Source organism: Podarcis filfolensis, assembly GCF_964270895.1.
Source record: "Podarcis filfolensis genome assembly, chromosome: 2".
NCBI lineage: Eukaryota > Metazoa > Chordata > Lepidosauria > Squamata > Lacertidae > Podarcis > Podarcis filfolensis.
Window position 1 is genome coordinate 21,961,704 of NC_139605.1, and position 11,546 is coordinate 21,973,249.

Here is an 11,546-nt window from a genome sequence, read left to right on the forward strand (position 1 = left end):
GAGACCAATATGCACATTCGACCTCAGTCACATGTTACAGCACACTCTTTCGTAAATTTATTCAGAAATAAGGCTCATTGTGTCCCACTGACTGCTATCTTGCCCTTTTAATGGATGAATGTTTATATCATGTAGATAAGGTGGACCATTTGGGTATATTCCCTCTATTAGGGCCGGTGGTGCTCCCAGGAGTTGCAAAAACTGCCCCAAAGTGCACACCTATACTATGGTTTGTAATGTGCCTCATTTGTCACCCTATTCTTCTGATTGTAAATTGTCCCAGCTGATCTTAATATTGTATTTTTAGATGGATGTAACTCACCCTAGAACCTTATAGTGAAAGACAGGTAAGAAATCCAATAGGCAAAGTCAACAGTTGTTGTTGTTGTTGTTGTTGTTGTTGTTGTTGTTGTTGTTGTTGTTCTTCTTCTTCTTCTTCTTCTTCTTCTTCTTCTTCTTCTTCTTCTTCTTCCTCTTCTTCTTCTTCTTCTTCTTCTTCTTCTTCTTCTTCTTTATATATATATATTGTCCTTCAAGGAGCTCAGGGTGGCATAGATATTTCTCCTCTCCATTTTATCCACACAACAACCCTTTGCGGTAGGTTAGACCGTGAGTGAGTGACTGGCCCAAGGTCACCCAGTGAGCTGCATGGCTGAGTGGGAATTTGAATTCCAACATCCTGATCTGGCTCTCTGGTTAAACAGAAGATAAGTGTACAGGCAAATTTATGGCTTTCAAACTGTCATATATGCACAACAGCTAGTAGTCTGAATTTGCTCCATTTGAGTTACATGACACCAACAGTTACCAACAAATGGGTTCCATTATGCTATGCACATCCCAACTGAAAAGAACGGTGCTATCAAAATCCCATAGTGCCATTTTTATAAAGACCCACTCAGCAAGGTATACACTCACGCCATAATAGTTGCCTTTATTTCCTGACTGTTTTATTCCACCCATCTTTCTGCCTGCCCTTCTCACTCAAGCTGATTTCTGAAGAGCATAAACATCCACCATAAAAAAAATAGATGGTGATTGTTTAATGGATTTCTTTTCTTTATGCTCTCCATTCTGCCCCCTCCCCCTGCCCCGGTTCATAAGAAGAGCCATTGCTTACCACCAACAATTGTCTGCACTCATCTATAATTAGAGCTGTTGCTTTGCCTCAGGCAATTATTTCCACCCCTTCACTTAATTTCAGCTACTACTTGTTGTGAGGGGCATCTCTTCATTGTTTGGAAGATGTTTTCGCACTGGAGTGGGTGGATGCAAATTGCTTAAGCCCCACAGAAATTAGATCATGGGTTACCGAGCCCATCGCACCACTCTGATCTGTTTAGCTTATGTCTTTACTGTTGATAGGATGTTGGGAAAGATGCCTGTAATCATCTGTGCCCTTGCCTTTGGTGGCTAGTGACCTACAGGCATCAGCTGGTGGAGAAGATGATGATTGAACCTGGTAGTTATCCATTCACTCCTGAATGGTCCACGGAACTGTCCACAGAACTGCAGAATTGTACACAGTATTCCAAGTTGCACCATAGATTTGGATAATGACATTACAACCTTGGTAATTTGATTTTCAGTCCCATTCCCAGTGCTCCCTAGAGTGGAATTCACAATTTTCACAGGCTACTCAGATATTTGGAAAGTTGATGCAGTTTTTAATCTGTTTTTAGCTGGTTGCTGTTTTAACTTTTCGAAAGCCTTAAATTATTGTTGTTAATTCTGCTTTTTGTTTGTTTGTTTGTTTTACATCAAGCAGGGTCTAAATTTTATGAAACAAATAAAATAAATATATGGGCATGAATCTTTCGCATTGCAGAAGGGCACTTAGGCATAACCAAAAAAGACGGCTTAGATTTGCATAATGTTTGTTAAGTTGTATATATAGATGCAAATTTAGAAATAGTATAATTCTAATATAAATACAAAACATCTTGCCATGCTGGCAAAGATTACATTGGGGATCTAGCATCTGAGACTGATGATCAGGATGAACTCACAAAGTCTATGTCCCTTCTTCCATTTGGAGAAGTTCACACACGGCTATTAGTGACTGCAATAGCATATCCAAGGTAACTCGTTTCAGGTTATGTTTATCTTGCAATAAGTTGGGAGAGGAGAAGACTTTGCTCAGAAATCTTATATCGACCCTGATCTTTTAAAGTGTGTGTAATATCTGACTGAACTTTTTTTGGGAGCAGATATAAAGAGCAGACATAGAGGGCAGCTGAAGCCACAGGCTGTTCTCCTACTTTTCCATTATGTAAGTCAAATAATATTAATGATAAATGCAATTATCATTATACACATTATTAAAATTACACATTACACATTAGTACATTCTTCTTCTTCTTCTTCTTCTTCTTCTTCTTCTTCTTCTTCTTCTTCTTCTTCTTCTTCTTCTTGTGACCACTTGTAGCCGAGTAAGATTATCTTCCATAAGCATAGTTTTGACAATGAGTCCGTAAGTGACTGTGGAGGCCAATTCTGGATCCACATGTCCTTCCACAGTGGGGGCATAGGTTCCTGTCTGGGAGTTGATCACAGTGTGGATTTGCCAAGCATGCCTTCCTCTTAGCACATTTCTCCCTTGCATTCTGAGTTTGAGTGTCTTCAAACTCCATGACACCTTTGGTAAAGGCTGTTCTCCAGCTGGAGATCTATCTGTCTATCATCTATCTATCATCTATATCTATCTATCCTCTATCTATCTATCTATATCTATCTATCTATCATCTATCTATCTATCTATCTATCTATCTATCATCTATCTATCTATCTATCTATCTATCTATCTAATCTGTCTGTCTGTCTGTCTGTCTATCATCTATCTGATGCTATTCAATTGCATGGTCCATTCATGAAGGAACTAGCTAGGCCACTTGATTCTTACCATGTACAGTAAATTCACTGTAGGACATCACCAAGATTGTTTTATTTCCAAAATTTGTGCACCGCTTGAATGTTTGTTTGTTTGTTTGTTTAAAAAAACCTCAACGTGGTTTACAAAAAAAGATAGAACAATAAAAGAATCAATTAGAAAAATTAAGAGCAGTTACTAAAAACTTTCAAAAAGTTAAAGTAACGATGGATTAAAAACAAATCGAAACTTGTGTTGACTTTCAAAGCATTTGGGTAGGCTAAAGAAGAATGTTTTTGGAAGTTGCCGAAAAAACTACAGTGAAGACGCCTGGTGGATATCAATAGGCCGAACTGTAGATGATGCCCGACTAAAAGATCAGCCTCTTACAAATGCAGAATGGGTATTATGTGGCATCTGTAGCAGTGGCAGGTCTGCCAATTGAAGCAGCAGAGTGGGCATATATGGGGCTAAGGTAAAGATCTGTTACGGGGCTGCCAGGGAATGCCCTGGAGCTGAGGGAGGGGGAGGAACAGGAGCCTTTAAAAAAGACAGGAGAAGGAGAGGAGAACAAGCAAGTGGAAGGAACTCAAGCGGCGAGGATGCTCCCAGATGCTGGAGAGCATCAACACTACTCAACCAGTTCAGGGACAGAGTGAGATTCAATGCCCATTCCTTCAGCACAGGACAGGAGGGAGTTAAAACGTAGGGAACAAAGGAGGCACTTGGGGCTTCCCAAGTTCCTCTGCTGGAGGAGGAGCTGAAAGCTCCCACTTCCTGGATCTGCTACCAAGGATTCGGACGCATGAAGCTATGTTCTGTATCTTGTAAATACGTATGTAAATAAAGACTGTAAATATACAGTGGTACCTTGGGTTAAGTACTTAATTCGTTCCAGAGGTCCGTTCTTAACCTGAAACTGTTCTTAACCTGAAGCACCACTTTAGCTAATGGGGCCTCCTGCTGCCGCCACGCCGCTGGAGCATGATTTCTGTTCTCATCCTGAAGCAAAGTTCTTAACCTGAAGCACTATTTCTAGGTTAGCGGAGTCTGTAACCTGAAGCGTATGCAACCTGAAGCATATGAAACCTGAGGTAACACTGCATCTCTGAGTGAGCAGAGGTATTCCTTGCGAAAGGCTTCCAGACCCATCGCAATATCCTCTTGGGCAAACATCCTCACCTGAAGGAGGAACGGGAAGATCAGGAGTGGCAGGCAAACTGACTTTCAGAGAAGCTTGTTTGCTGCTGCTGCTGCTGCTGCTGCTGAGCTTCCGACTGAGGAATCCCTGGCGAACCTTTGCAGACCCCAGAGCACCCCAGAACACAGCATGACAACCGCTGCTCTTAAAAAGAAACACGCATCGGTCTGGGGGAGCTCCCAGGGGGACAATGTGTCCTTGAAAGAGCAAAGAGTGCTCTGGCTCCCAGTCATGAGCTGGAATGCCACAGCAAAACTGAAAATATCTCTGCTAGAGCATCCATTTAATTACGGTGATTGCGAAGATCATTAATGCTGATGAAAATGCCACTTATTTTTAATTGAATAGATGGAACATGTTCAGAAGAATAAGAAAGGAAAAGGCGGGAGCGGTTGGGGGGGGCAGGGAATCCCCTCCGGCATTCTGACCTTTGCTGTAAGTGAAGTGTTAGAGTAATGTAATCTCTGCGGAGAGTCTGGGAAAGGCAACGGGAAGGAGGGGAACGTCCGTTACCGCTAATGGGAGTAACCCATGTAGAGCCCTGGCATGCCACAGAGATAATAGCCTGCTTGGCGTCCAATTAGTTTGCTTCTGCACAGCCATTGTTCATGCTGGAAGAGGTGCGGGGTGGGTGCAGCGGGGAAGCAATGAGCTGGGTAGCATCAAACGCCAGGTAACACACACACACACGGCTCTCACCTGCTCTGCTAACATAGGGAGAGAACACCCACGGCAATTGCTCCCCCCCCCAATGTTATAGGCATTGCGCCAATAAGTCTTGTTAGGATTGTCTGCACTGATGTGTGTCTTCAGAAGGCTTTGCATCTTCTACTAGGATACTGCACAGTGCAGGATCCACTTTAGTTCTCTGGCACAGGTATCAGATTCAGTATATACAGGGCGTATGTGTGCAGCACTGTGGTCTAAGCCACTGAATCTTTGGGGCTTGCTGATCGGAAGGCCGGTGGTTCGAATCCCCATGATGGGGTGAGCTCCTGTTTCTCTATCCAAGCTCCTGCCAACCTAGCAGTTCGAAAGCACACCAGTGCGAGTAGATAAATAGGCGGGAAGTTAAACTGTGTTTCCGTGCGCTCTGGTTTCCGTCACAGTGTTCTCTTGTGCCAGAAGCGGTTTAGTCATGCTGGTCACATGACCTGGAAAGCTGTCTGTGGACAAACGCCAGCTCCTTTGGCCTGAAAGCGAGATGAGCGCCACACCCCATAGTCACCATAGTGTGTTTGTGTTAGAAATATTTCCTACCCAGCTCCTAACATAGGCCCTGACTCCACCTCTTAGAACTTATCATTGAAAAAATGAGAAACTGGTAGGAACTAAAATTGACAGATTTGCCCATCATGGTTCAAATACTTGCCCTAAAGGTGGGGGAGCATACCCTCCAACATTTCTCCAATGAAATTAGAGGTGTCCTTTTCCATACCCTCCAACATTTCGCTAAGGAAAATAGGGATGTCCTAAGGAAAAGCGGAACATTCCAGGATCAAATCATTAACCAGGACAGTTTTGTAAATCCAGGACTCTCCCTGGAAAATAGGGACACTTGGAGGGTCTGGGGGAGAGGTGAATATAGGTTAGGTAGGCCAAGAGCCTTACCTCCACTTAGATTCAGTTCTGCTCTGGAGCTGCTGGTGCAGCAGCGTCAAATATTGACGGATAAAAGTGAAACGGCTCATTCTGATGTTTGTTAGAGATGTCAAAGAGGAGAGAGTGTAAGTCAAAATAAGGAGCACTGCTTTATTCTCATAAAGAGACCCTCAGAAGGTTCAGGGCTGAGTTTCCCAGCCCAGCCCTCAGCAACATCAATTACACCTTTGACTACAACAAGGTTTTCCATTCCAGCCAACGAGCGCACCCCCAGTAGCCTCCGCATTACAGCAACGTGAGGAAAGACACTTTAGAGCCAGTTCCAGCAGTTCATTTTCTGTCAGTCAACTGGCAGGCTAAGGAATATCAAGGCAGCGACATGACAAGAGTTCTATTTCAATATCTTTGCTCTTGATAAGATAATCCCAGGGGAGCGCGGGTGATCAAATATTTACATGCTGCGCACAGCGGCACGGCCTCTTGTAAGACTGACGACCCCAAATTATATTGCGTCAACAGTAATGGGGTTACGCGAAAGGGGTGGAGGTGGGAGTGGGCAAGGCGCAAGATCCAAAATTAAAGCCAACTCTTTCTTCCCTGGTGAGAGAGGAAGACGGGAAGACAGCTGTCTGGTTTACAAACATTAAGAGCCACTCAGATAAGCTCAATGTTCTCAGTGTATTCAGTCTTCTAAGGCAAGGGTGGAGAACCTCAGTGTGGTGTTTGCCCTCCTAGGTGGGTCATAAGGAAAGGGTTAAATGAGTGTGAAGTGATTGGCCAGTGGGAACCCAAGAGGAGGAGTTAGAGTTAGAGTTGGAGTTGTGTGGAAGTCAGTTGGGAGTTGGAGAAGGAAGAGGGAGGATAAGTCTGTGTGTTGGTCGAGTTTTGTTGTTTGTGTGAGAGAGAAACTGTTAGGAGGAGTCAGATAGACAGTTGGGATAATTAGCTAGAAGTTATTAGAAAGGTATAGGCCGGTATAGAAACTAAGGATAAGAAACTGACAAGAAAAATTATCTGAAACCATAAACTTGTTCATGCTTATAAAATAAACTTGATTATTTGTTTTTAATGTTAACAACTGTCTGGACTCTGTGTGTACCCGAGAGAAACGGGTTGGTGGCAGCGGGGAAGTGATCTTAGTGGTGGCACAGGGATCAATAGACCGTCAAATGTCCGGGGACCCCTGTGTGATCGCCACACTCAGGTCAGGAGGAGGAAGGCAAACGTGGTCTTCCAAGCCTTTCTATCTGGCCCACAGGAGTCTTCTCAGGTCACGGACCCACCCTGATGACCCACCCACACCCACACCCCCATACCCATACCCACACACAGAGTGTTTTTGCTTGGCTGCAATGTGGCCTTGAACTCTGCTCTTGCCAAAGATGGAAAGATAAAGTCCCTACCGGAGAAGAATGGCAGATCAAGTTGATGGGTTATGCCAAAATGGCTAAAATGACCGGAAGAATCAGAAATCAGGAAGACCAAAATTTTAATAAGGAATGGGGGGAATTTATAACTTATCTTAAAGACCATTGTAAACAGTTAAAATCGTTAGTGGGATTGGAATGTCACTTGTAATTTAATGGTGAATTTTTTGATACAATGGAGAGATAAAAGATTTGGATTATTATAAAAGATGCAGGAGGAAATGGACCCCCAAAGGGGAGGAGGGAAGTCCAGGAGATCCCTTGGAATCTTGTTTTTATGTTGTATGTTGGGTATTTATGTGACTGTAAAATTTTAATCTGAAGAACCAAATAATTTTTTCGGCTCTTGCCTCTTGGACTGTGTGGATGTGTGTAGAAACTGGACAACTGTACAAAAGTACAATTTACATTGTTACTTGACCCATCTGTACCTCTGGCCCCACCCCCTACCACTGTTATGGGGCCCCTGGAAGGCAAATGCGACCTTCAGGAGGTAAAAGGTTCCCTACTCCTGCCCCAAAGTAGAAGAAGAAGAAGAGGAGGAGGAGGAGAAATTTGGATTTGATATCCCGCTTTATCACTACCCTAAGGAGTCTCAAAGCGGCCAACAATCTCCTTTCCCTTCCTCCCCCACAACAAACACTCTGTGAGGTGAGTGGGGCTGGGAGACTTCAGAGAAGTGTGACTAGCCCAAGGTCACCCAGCAGCTGCATGTGGAGGAGCAAAGACGCGAACCCGGTTCATCAGATTACGAGTCTACCGCTCTTAACCACTACACCACACTGGCTAATAGCGTCCTGAACCATGAAGGCTTTATAGGTTAAAACCAGCACTTAAAACTGGCGTGAGAACCATATTGGGAGTCAGTGCAGCTCAGTCACAGTTGGTGCAGTATATTAATAGTCGCCAAATCCCACACCAGCTGTTGTTTCCAAACCATATTCAAAAGGAAGCCCTGTTCACAAGGCATTGCAGTAATCTAGCCATGAGGTCATCATAGCTCAGACTACTGTTGCTAGGTTCTTCATGTCCCGATAGGGCCATAACTGAGCCACTTGTGCCTGCAGTGACAGTAATGGATCCCTGAGTATACCCAAGCAAGGAACTGGATCATTCAATGGGAGTGAGACCCCTTCCAGAACTGGTAGGGCAGTGAAACTACCTACTCATAGCAACTCTGGACTGAGCTTCAGTTTGTTAGCCCTTATCTAGCCAGACACTGTACTGTACTTCCAGTATTGTTGGATCAGCAGCGTTCTGGACATCTGAAACTGACCTGCTACAGGAAGTTGGGTCGTATAAAATTGAAATAATAAAAATGATGATGATAAGAATAAGAATAATGGAATTCAAGTCCTGGTGGATGCAAGTGATTTTATCCTCAAAGTGCTTTGCAGTCAGGTATCAGCAGCCCACCACTACACTGAGCTGTAAAGCCTTATGTGGCTCAAGACCCGAATATTTCAAGAACTGCCTCTCCCCATGGCAACTGCCCCAGACTCTGCGATCATCGTCTGAGCCCCTTCTTTTTGTGCCCCTTCCACGAGAGGTCCAGAGAGTGGGAACACAAGAACGAGCCTTTTCAGTGGTGGCTCCCATTTGTGGAGTAGGGAGGCTCACTTCAGGTTACATATGCTTCAGGTTACAGACTCCGCTAACCCAGAAATAGTGCTTCAGGTTAAGAACGATGCTTCAGGATGAGAACAGAAATCGTGCTCCAGTGGCGCAGCGGCAGCAGGAGGCTCCATTAGCTAAAGTGGTGCTTCAGGTTAAGAACAGTTTCAGGTTAAGTACAGACCTCTGGAACGAATTAAATACTTAACCTGAGGTACCACTGTATATTAGGATTATCATGTAATAAAAAAACAGCTCTGCTGGACGACACAAAGAGGACACAGTGGAGATGTTGCATTTCAGACTAACCCAAATTCCATTAAAACCTAGTCATGCTCACTGGCCAGTTTTTCTAGCCAGCTGAAACAGAAATCCTCACATTCTTTAATTCAGGACTAAAGGAAGGAAACAAATCATTCATCTGTGGTAATCAAGAGCATCATTCTGCTGTCTTAGATACCTAAGGAATAGGCTGGCTGAACACTCACCAGCCATCAGAATTGCTCAGAGAACCCAATAAGCCTTGCTACAGAATAAAATAATGAGTTTGAAATCTATAAAGAGATAAAAAGGTACAAAATGAGAGTAATTGCAGTGATACACCAAGTTCTGGTTCACAATGTACAGCTGTCTCAGAAGGCTGCACTGCACGATCTGAGAATTGCATGGTTGAGGAATAGCTCTTTGTGAACGTCAATATGAACTGATCTGACCCACACCTTCCAGATTAATGTTCAGATCCATTGAATTTCACAACTTCTTTGAATATTGCAGTGCAGCTCCTGTTTGTTGCAAGGAAAAAAATAACTATAAAAGGAGAATTATCTGGATGCCAAGATCGAGGTTTAGACCAAGTGCTCTTTGGTGAGTGAACCGTAGCAGAGATTTAAAATAACAAAACATGCAGCAAAGCACCACATGGAAATATAGTCTGTTAGACTTTTAAAATATGCCCTTGTGAGTTGCTTCCAAAGTTTCCCTCTTCCCCTGGAAAAAGACCAAAATTTGGTAAGTTTAAAAAATGGTTTACAGAGGTACCTCAGGTTACATACGCTTCAGGTTACATATGCTTCAGGTTACAGACTCTGCTAACCCAGAAATAGTGCTTCAGGTTAAGAACTTTGCTTCAGGATGAGAACAAAAATCGTGCTCCGGCAGCGCGGTGGCAGCAGGAGGCCCCATTAGCTGAAGTGGTGCTTCAGGTTTAGAACAGTTTCAGGTTATGAACGGACCTCCGGAACGAATTAAGTACGTAACCTGAGGTACCACTGTACTTACAAACTCTCCAAAGGTCAGATTCATGTGCTTCAGAGGTTGCACAGGCAGTAAAACCTGGCTTAGTTAGAGTGGTGAAAGTTCTTAAATTATTGTCATGGGAACTCAAGAGTGGCTTGTTACAGCCATGCGGTCTGAGCTGCTTGCTGCAGCTCAGACCTCCTCACATGCTCAGCTTCTCAGCTAGATGGGGGGCGGGCAAAGGCTTGTATTACCTAGTCCCTCCCAAGGTGAATAGCTAAGCAGGACATCTTACTCTATGGTCTTAACCCTTTCATGCATCCATTGGACTTAAGCATGCTGGTTATATGAGGCTGGTCATCCCACAGTTTTCACCTCAAAAAAAATGCATCAACATGCATTTAAAATTCCTAATATGTTTGGAAATGCATAAGAACATAATAAGAGCTCACTGGATGAGGCCAATGGTCCATTTAGTCCAGCATCTTTTCCTCGCGGTGCCCAGCCAAATGTAACCTTATTAGACTTTACTGATTGGTGGGCTCTGCGTTGCTCCCGGACGGGAGGAAGGAAGTCAAATGACACCGAGGGTTGGTTCAGAGAAAGAGTTATTTATTTCTGCTCTCCGGAGCAGCAGAAAGGCACTTGCGTGGTCAGTCCACAGCAAGTCCAAAGAAATGAGAGATTTCATGCAGTATATATATCCTCCAGGCACCCTCTTCCCCCCTTCCCCAGGAATCCAGGCACGTCAGCTTGTACATGCAGGTTGACATCACAGATGTTCCTGCTCCGGTACTCTTAACCATAAAAGGGTTTTCCTTCCTGTGCTTCTGACCATAAAAGGGTAATCCTGTTCCTATAGTCTTATCTTGGAGCAAGAGGTCACCAACTCCAAGAACACACTCTGGCGCTGTTCCCGGACTAGGTCCGTGCGTCAGAGTGTGGTAAGATAAGACCCAGACATGTCATCCCTACTCCACTGGAACAGCCAAGGTCATCCATTGCCGTGACTGATAAAGGAGAGAGCTTTGTTTATACAGCTGTGTTCTTGTTATACATTTTGCTCAACAGCTCAAGAAGCCTGTGGGAAGCCTGCAAGCAGGACACAAGTCCAGCTGTGCAGTGGGGGTAGAACATACAGTAGCTATTGCAACTAGTATCCATTGCCAGCCTTATCCTTCATGAATCTGTCTAATCCTCTTTTAAAGCCAAGCAAGTTGGTGGCCATCACTATCTCCTGTGGGAGTGAGTTCCAGGGGGGAGTTTGGATTTGATATCCCACTTTATCACTACCTGAAGGAGTCTCAAAGCAGCTAACATTCTCCTTTCCCTCCCCCCCCCCACAACAAACACTCTGTGAGGTGAGTGAGGCTGAGAGACTTCAGAGAAGTGTGACTGGCCCAAGGTCACCCAGCAGCTGCATGTGGAGGAGCGGGGAATCGAACCCAGTTCACCAGATTACGAGTCCACTGCTCTTAACCACTACACCACACTGGCTCCACAGTTCCAGAGTTTAACTGTGCTGTATGAGAAGTACTGGTACTTTATTTTATCTGTCCTGAATCTTCCAACATTCAGCTTCATTGGATGTCCACGA